This window comes from Phascolarctos cinereus, unplaced genomic scaffold (assembly GCF_003287225.1).
Source record: "Phascolarctos cinereus isolate Bilbo 61053 unplaced genomic scaffold, phaCin_HiC Scaffold_726;HRSCAF=1367, whole genome shotgun sequence".
Taxonomy (NCBI): domain Eukaryota; kingdom Metazoa; phylum Chordata; class Mammalia; order Diprotodontia; family Phascolarctidae; genus Phascolarctos; species Phascolarctos cinereus.
In genome coordinates this window covers 116,531,492-116,538,183 of record NW_027556098.1, presented here as the reverse complement: position 1 = coordinate 116,538,183, position 6,692 = coordinate 116,531,492, and the positions used below count along the sequence as shown (strand labels likewise).

The window sequence follows — 6,692 nt, the reverse complement described above, 5'->3', positions numbered from 1 at the left end:
TTAATTATTAATTTTTTAAAGTTTAGTTATTTTTTTAATTAAATGGATAAAAATAATGTACTTTATGATTAAGTATTCAACAGATGTTCATCTTAAAAATAAAATAAGGGCAGCTAGGTGGCACTAGATAGAGCACTGGAGTCGGGAGAACCTGAGTTCAAATCTGGCCTCAGACACATGATACTCACTAGCTGTATGACCCTGGGCAAGTCACTTAACCACAATTGCCTCACCAAAAAAGAAAAAATAAATAAAAGAAAATTCCCTGGGAACACACCCTAATGAAATGTGCCAGACACACACACACACACACACACACAAGCAGAGTTATTATCTCCTTTTTTAAATTTTATGTTTGAGATGCTTTTTCTCTTTTCTTGCCCAGAACCGGACCCATTCTTTGTGTCCTTGGCACAGCAGCGGTCACCCCAGCAGCTCCGGGCATCTCACTCCCACCAGGAAGCTACCTGACAGGAGAGTGGCCCTTGAGCCTCTGTGGCCCTCCCAGGGTTGTTGCCACAACAAACTGCAACAGTGACGGTGAGTAGGCACAGCTTTGTTGTGCTTGGGTTCTCCTCTGCCTTCATTCTGCCTCAGGAGAGTCTGCTGAGAGGAGGGCTGTGACAGGCTCCCCCTCTTATAAACCACCCAGTGCTTCCATGATGAGATACCAGCCAGCCTCAAATCCCTGGAAAGGTGGGTGGGTCAAGCAACGAGCTCCGGCTTTTGTTCTCTATTTGTTTTCTGCTCCAGGGCTGACTGATTAGGTGGTGGGAAAAGTCAGGATGATCTTTCAGACATCAACACTGATTGAGTATCTGCTAGGTACCCTCTACTCCTCCCCTAGGCTGAGGGCTGTCTCTGACAATCCCTGTACCCCACTGTCCTCTAGCACCTCTTCCGTGTTTCCAGTGAGCCATGATTTTATCAGTGTCCTTCTACCACTGACCTAAATCTAGACCCTTCTATGCTTGGGTAGATGGTTTAATGAGTTGCTCTGGGCCAAGAAAATTCATTACCTGGTGGCCTTTTGGTAATGACCTAATCTGGCTTTTTATACAATTAAATTTTATTTGTCTTTAAATAACAAAACATGTTTTTTTCTCCCTTTTACCTCCCCTCCCCGCTGAAATTTTTTTCTTTTTCCTTTTCTTTTCTTTTTGGATAGGCAATGGGGTTAAATGACTTGCCCAGGGGTCACACAGCTAGTGTTATGTTTCTGAGGCCGGATTTGAACTCAGGTCCTCCTGAATCCAGGGCCGGTGCTCTAGCCACTGTGCCACCTCGCTGCCCCTGAAAATTCTTTTAAAAAAAAAAAACCAAAATAAATTCTCATATTGGCCATGTCCAAAAAATATGTTTCATTCTGCATTCTGAATCCATCAAATATTATTGGTCCTCTGGAATCATGGTTGGTCATTGTATTGATCAGAGTTTTTAAGTCTTCTGAAGTTATTTGTCTTTATAGTGTTGTTATTATTATATAAATTGTTCTGCTTGTTCCCACTTCATTGTGCGTTAATACTGACAAGTCTTCTCAGGTTTCTTTGAAATTATCTTGTTCTTCATTTCTTAAAGATGTGCTGTCCTAGTCTTGAGCCTCTGACAGGCCTCTTTAGTCTCCAGTTTTCTTGCCACCATGAAAAGAGCTGCTATAAATATTTTGTATATGTGGGCCCTTTCCCTCTTTCTTTGCACTCTTTAGGGTTTTAGGCCTAGGAATCATATTGCTGGGTCAATGGTTCTGCAGGGTTTAGTGACTTTTTGGGAAGGATTCCAAATTGCTTTCCAGAATGAGCAGACTGATCATGAAGCCTTTCCAATTTTATAGGGACTATGTAGTCTTCCAGAAGCTAAGGTTACTTTCAAGCTCTGATACGGTATTGAAAAAGAACTATATTAGAAGGTCTCCCCTTCAAAACAAGGTCGCAGACATATCTTGCCAAAACACATTTCCCAAAATATGTCTTTCTTGATGTGCAATTTTAATTCATTTCTTTTTCTATAATAATCTAGCATTCACACATGATCTGAACTTGGGATAGAATTTTACTTTTGGAAATGTTATCACTTGTTTTTTGCTTTTTTTTTTTTAAAGAGATATAGTCAGGGCAGGAAGCTGGTATAGTGGCAGCACTGGCCTTGGAGTCAGGAGGACCTGATTTCAAATGTGTCCTCAGACACTTACTAGTTGTGTGACCCTGGACAAGTCACTGAGTCCCGATTGCTTCTAAAAAAAAGGTTTAAAAAAAGAAATATAATGAAAATGGTCAGTTCAGTTTCCATGACTTGGTCTAAATAAGTTCCTTCACTTGTGAAACAAACTTTATTAACTCTTTAATTGAGGTGGATGCAATTAGCTATTTTAAATGAGAATTTCTGCATAATTTTGAGTCAATATAGTTAATGAAAGAAAGTTGTCTCCTTGATGAGATATTTATATAAGCATACCAGCATTCAAATACCTGGATGATGATAAGATTCGACATTTTTCAAAATGTTAGTGGTGTTTTGGGTTTTCATAGGATCATAGATTTATAGTTGAAAGGGACCTTAGAAGACTTCAAATCCATCTCCTCATTTTACAGATGAGAAAACTGAGGCTTCAAGAGGTTAAAAGACTTGTCTAGTATCACACAGTCAATTGTCTTAGGCAGGATTTGAACCTACGTCTTCCTGGCTCTGAATCTAGTACCCCATCACACTGCATGTGCTTTCATACACGTGTATGTTTTATTTTTGGTGATACTCCTTGTTTGTTTTTAAACTGCTAGGGATTGTAATATGAGAGGGCTCAAGTCTGCCACCGGGTGGAGACAGACTATGGCGTGTTTAATATTTGCATTGTTAATTACCGTGTCTAAATAAAGAACTAAATGAATATGTGGTCCTTCAGAAACCATATGGGACTGATTCAAGCAGTTTTCCTAAGTTGTAAGAGCTGAAATTTTAACAAAGCAATGTACTAGATTTCAGTTCTCACCCCCCATCCCATCCCTCCAAGCCTAGGGTCAGGGCTTTGTAGCTTTAGATATGCCGATAATCCAAGGGTAAACAGCCATGAAATCCTTACACCAAGAAGATCAAGGAGGGAGAGGGAATTAAATACCAGAACATGATCAACAAAATATTTTGAAATATTTGTCAAATTGTATTAACAGTTTCTGATTTTTATATTCAGATACAATTATAGCAGAATCTGTAGGAATGTTTACCCTCTTAGGCAACACAGAATGGGGAATGACAAAACATTCTCTTTTTTTCAAGTCCTTTCCTTTATACACAACACCCTTTCCACTGCTAGTTCCTGTTTACTTGTTCAGTTGTTTCAATTGTGTCCATCTGACTCGGTGACATCATTTGGGGTTTTCTTGGCAAAGATACTGGGGTGGTTTGCCATCTCCTTCTCCAGCTCATTTTACAGATGAGAAAACTGAAGCAAACAGGGTCAAGTGACTTGCCTAGAGTCACACAGCTAGTAGGTGTCTGAGGCCAGATTTGAACTCGGGGAAATAAGCCTAACACTTTGTCTGTTGCACTACCTAGCTGCCCCAAGTATGTGCTAGTGATTTTCTATACAAGAGGGATTCATTGCATTTCACATATACAGTCTAACAGTTGGATTCCAGTTTAACATTGGTTGATCCAGAATTCTCTTTAGACTTGTTAAAATAGGATTCTCCCTGAAAATACAGTGCTATCAGTCATTAGTTTGTGATGTCAGCCTGGTGTCTGTCAGTTCCACTCATACTATCCATTTACAGCACTTAACGGCAGACAGGTCTTGATACCATAAAAATGAAGGGAAATTCTATTACTTTGCTTCTTGATTTACTCTAAGGGTCCCTCAGTTTCCATCTAATTCTGTCTTCCTAGTTTCTCTCTGAAGTTGTTGGCTCCCAGCCAGGATTGCCACTCTCAGAATCCTCAGGCTGGCAGAAGGGTAGAACAAATATGAGCCAGAGAGAAGTAAAAGGTATCAGATTAAGGGAGACTAGCCTGTGACCCCTAACACGTTGGGAATAATTTTCTTCTCTGGTTGGTAAACTGTCTTTGAAACAGTTCTAAATGAAAGAGTGTCAATGTTTTGAGCTATACAAGGACCTTTTAGATAAGTATTTAGTCTCCCAAGGAGATGTCTTCAAAAGGCAGGATGTATTTGGTTGCATAAGAGCTATGTGACTCAGTGGACATGGTAGTACAGATTTGTAATCACAGCTGCTGGAGAGGCTGAGACTAGTGAGTGTCTTGAGCTTGGGAGTTCTGAGTTGTAGTGCATGAACAGATTAAGCATCTATGCTACACTCACCCCAAGGAGAAAGGGGCCACCAGATTGCCAAAGGAGGAGTGAATTGGCCCCAGATCAGAAATGAGCAGCTCAGAGTTGCCATGCTGATTAGCGGTGGGATTGGACCTATGAGTAGCCTTTACACCTCCAACCTTGGTCAGATAAAGCCAATGTTTAAATAAAACAAGTGTTGTGAATTCAGGACCATGATGAATGAATGATTGAATAAGAAAGCATTTATTAAGTGTTTACTATGTGCCGATCCTTTGCTTAGCACTGGGAATACAAATATAAGGCAGCAGACAGTCTCTGCCCTCAAGAAGTTTGTATTCTGATAGAGGAAGACAACACAGTTCAAGTGAGGCAACGTGACATGGAGATATCTAGGAAATGATATGGTGGGTCTGGGTCAGGATAGAAGAGAAGATGAATTCTCATTCATCAGAGCCCAAAGTCCCAGATTGTGGCATTCAATTCCAGTGAGAGGAGGAAGATGGAGGGTGAAGGTTTTTATGTCTTGGATATAACTGGAAAGTGGAATGTATAATCATACTATGAAATCCAAAAGTTCATGAATGTTTGGCCATAGTATCCAGTCCTGAAAGTCTGGAGAGTGACTGATAAGTGGAAAATGCAGTCTAATCTACTACCATAAGGAACTGTAGAGCTTGTGGCTAAGAGAGAAAACTTGATTTTTGTGGATTGAAGATCAAGCTTAGGGCTTTGTGCCTTTCGAGTTTTGAGTACGGCCTGGGTTCAAGCCATAGTCATAAAGCTTTTTGACATTGTGAGGCAACAGCTTGTGGAGGGATCAAAGGAAGAAACTTTATGCAAATAAGGGCTGGTTTATGCATTTTAAAGACAGACCCCATGACTTATATAACATCAGGGCACAAGGTAAAGCTGTTGATACTGAAAAGAAAGTGGCTCTAAAAAGCTTTTTTTTTTCTGTCTCCTTGGCAGCAGAAGCACCTTTATCTCTAAAATCCAGAGAAATTCACAGGGAGAAAAAGAAGCAGTGCCCTCCAGGAGTGTGACCTGTCATCCCTTAACTATTATTTCTATCAAGTAGTCCTAAGTGTCCCTCAAAATTTGTTTGAGATTCATATGTAAATAATTACATAACTCTGGTAAAAGCATGTCTTTACCTTCTGGTTTATTGCAGGAAAAATAAAATAGGAATAATTTTAAAAAGTAAGAAAGATGTTCAACCATATACTCTGACTTTTTTTTTGGTCAAAAAAATGTGAATTCATCAAGAAAATTAACTTCCAGTGTGAAAATCCCTTCCATTAATGAAACTCCATTATAATTTAGTCTTAGACAGTTGTTTGGGGTACTGAGAACATAATTGACTTTTTCAGGTTCACACAACTAGTGTGTGATTAGAACTGATGTCTTCCTGACTCTAAAATTGGCTTGCTATGTAACATGTAATGCTACTTTTTGTAAATACATGGTATCCCAAAACTCTTTTTAACTGTTTTCTCCCAATTACATGTAAAAACAAATTTTTAACATTTCAGTTTTTTTTAAGTTTTGAGTTTCAAATTCTATTCTTTCCTCCTTTCCCTCCCCCGGCCCAGATGCTAAGCAATCTGATATAGGTTATGTGCAATCATGTAAAAATTTCCATATTAGTCATTTTGTGTAAGAATACTGAAATAAAAAATAGTAAAAATTAGTATGCTTCAGTCTGTATTCAGACAACATCAGTTCTTTCTCTGGAGGTAGATGGCATTTTTCATCATGAGTGCTTTGGAATTGTTCTGAATCATTGTGTGGCTGAGAAAAGCTAAGTTGAACATTATACAATATTGCTTTTACTGTGTACAGTGTTCTCCTGGTTCTACTCACTTCACTTCGTATCACCATACAAGTCTTTCCGTATCCCAAAACTCTTAAGCAAAAACTGCCCCTAAAACTTTTGGGACATACAACTCTCAAAATGCTTATATTCTCTTAGGAGGATACAACATATACACAGGTAAGTAAATATAAGACAATTTGAGGCAAGAGAGAATATTTAAAAAAAAACTTGCTTCTTGGATGAGAAAAGACTCCATGAAGGTGATAGCACCTGAGCTGGACCTTAAAGCAAGTTGAAGGATTCTAAGAGGTAGAAGTAGAGAGAAGCGTTAGCTTGTATAAAGGTACAGCGATGGAAGAGGGAATGTTGAGTCGGGGGAATAGCTATTAGATTAGTTTGGCAGGGTTACAGAATTTGTGATAAAGAATAATATGAAATAAATATGGAAAGTTATAGGGAGGCCAGGTCGTCAAGGGCTTCAAATGCCAAGCCAGGGAGTTTGTTTTATCATAGAGTCAGTAGGGAGCCATTGAAGGTTTTTGAGCAGGGGAGTTTTCAGAATATTAATTTAGCAATTGCATAGAAGAGGGACTG

General features: G+C 39.1%; 1 protein-coding gene across 1 annotated transcript in view; it reads left to right on the top strand.

The window, feature by feature from the left end:
- Positions 1 to 425: 425 nt before the first annotated feature.
- The window catches only part of MYLK (myosin light chain kinase), a 381,040-nt gene continuing 374,773 nt past the window's right edge, over positions 426 to 6,692 (top strand). The window contains exon 1 of the mRNA XM_078146743.1: positions 426 to 540. The gene's annotated coding sequence lies outside the window, so the exon portion shown is untranslated. The remainder of the gene's footprint in view (positions 541 to 6,692) is intronic.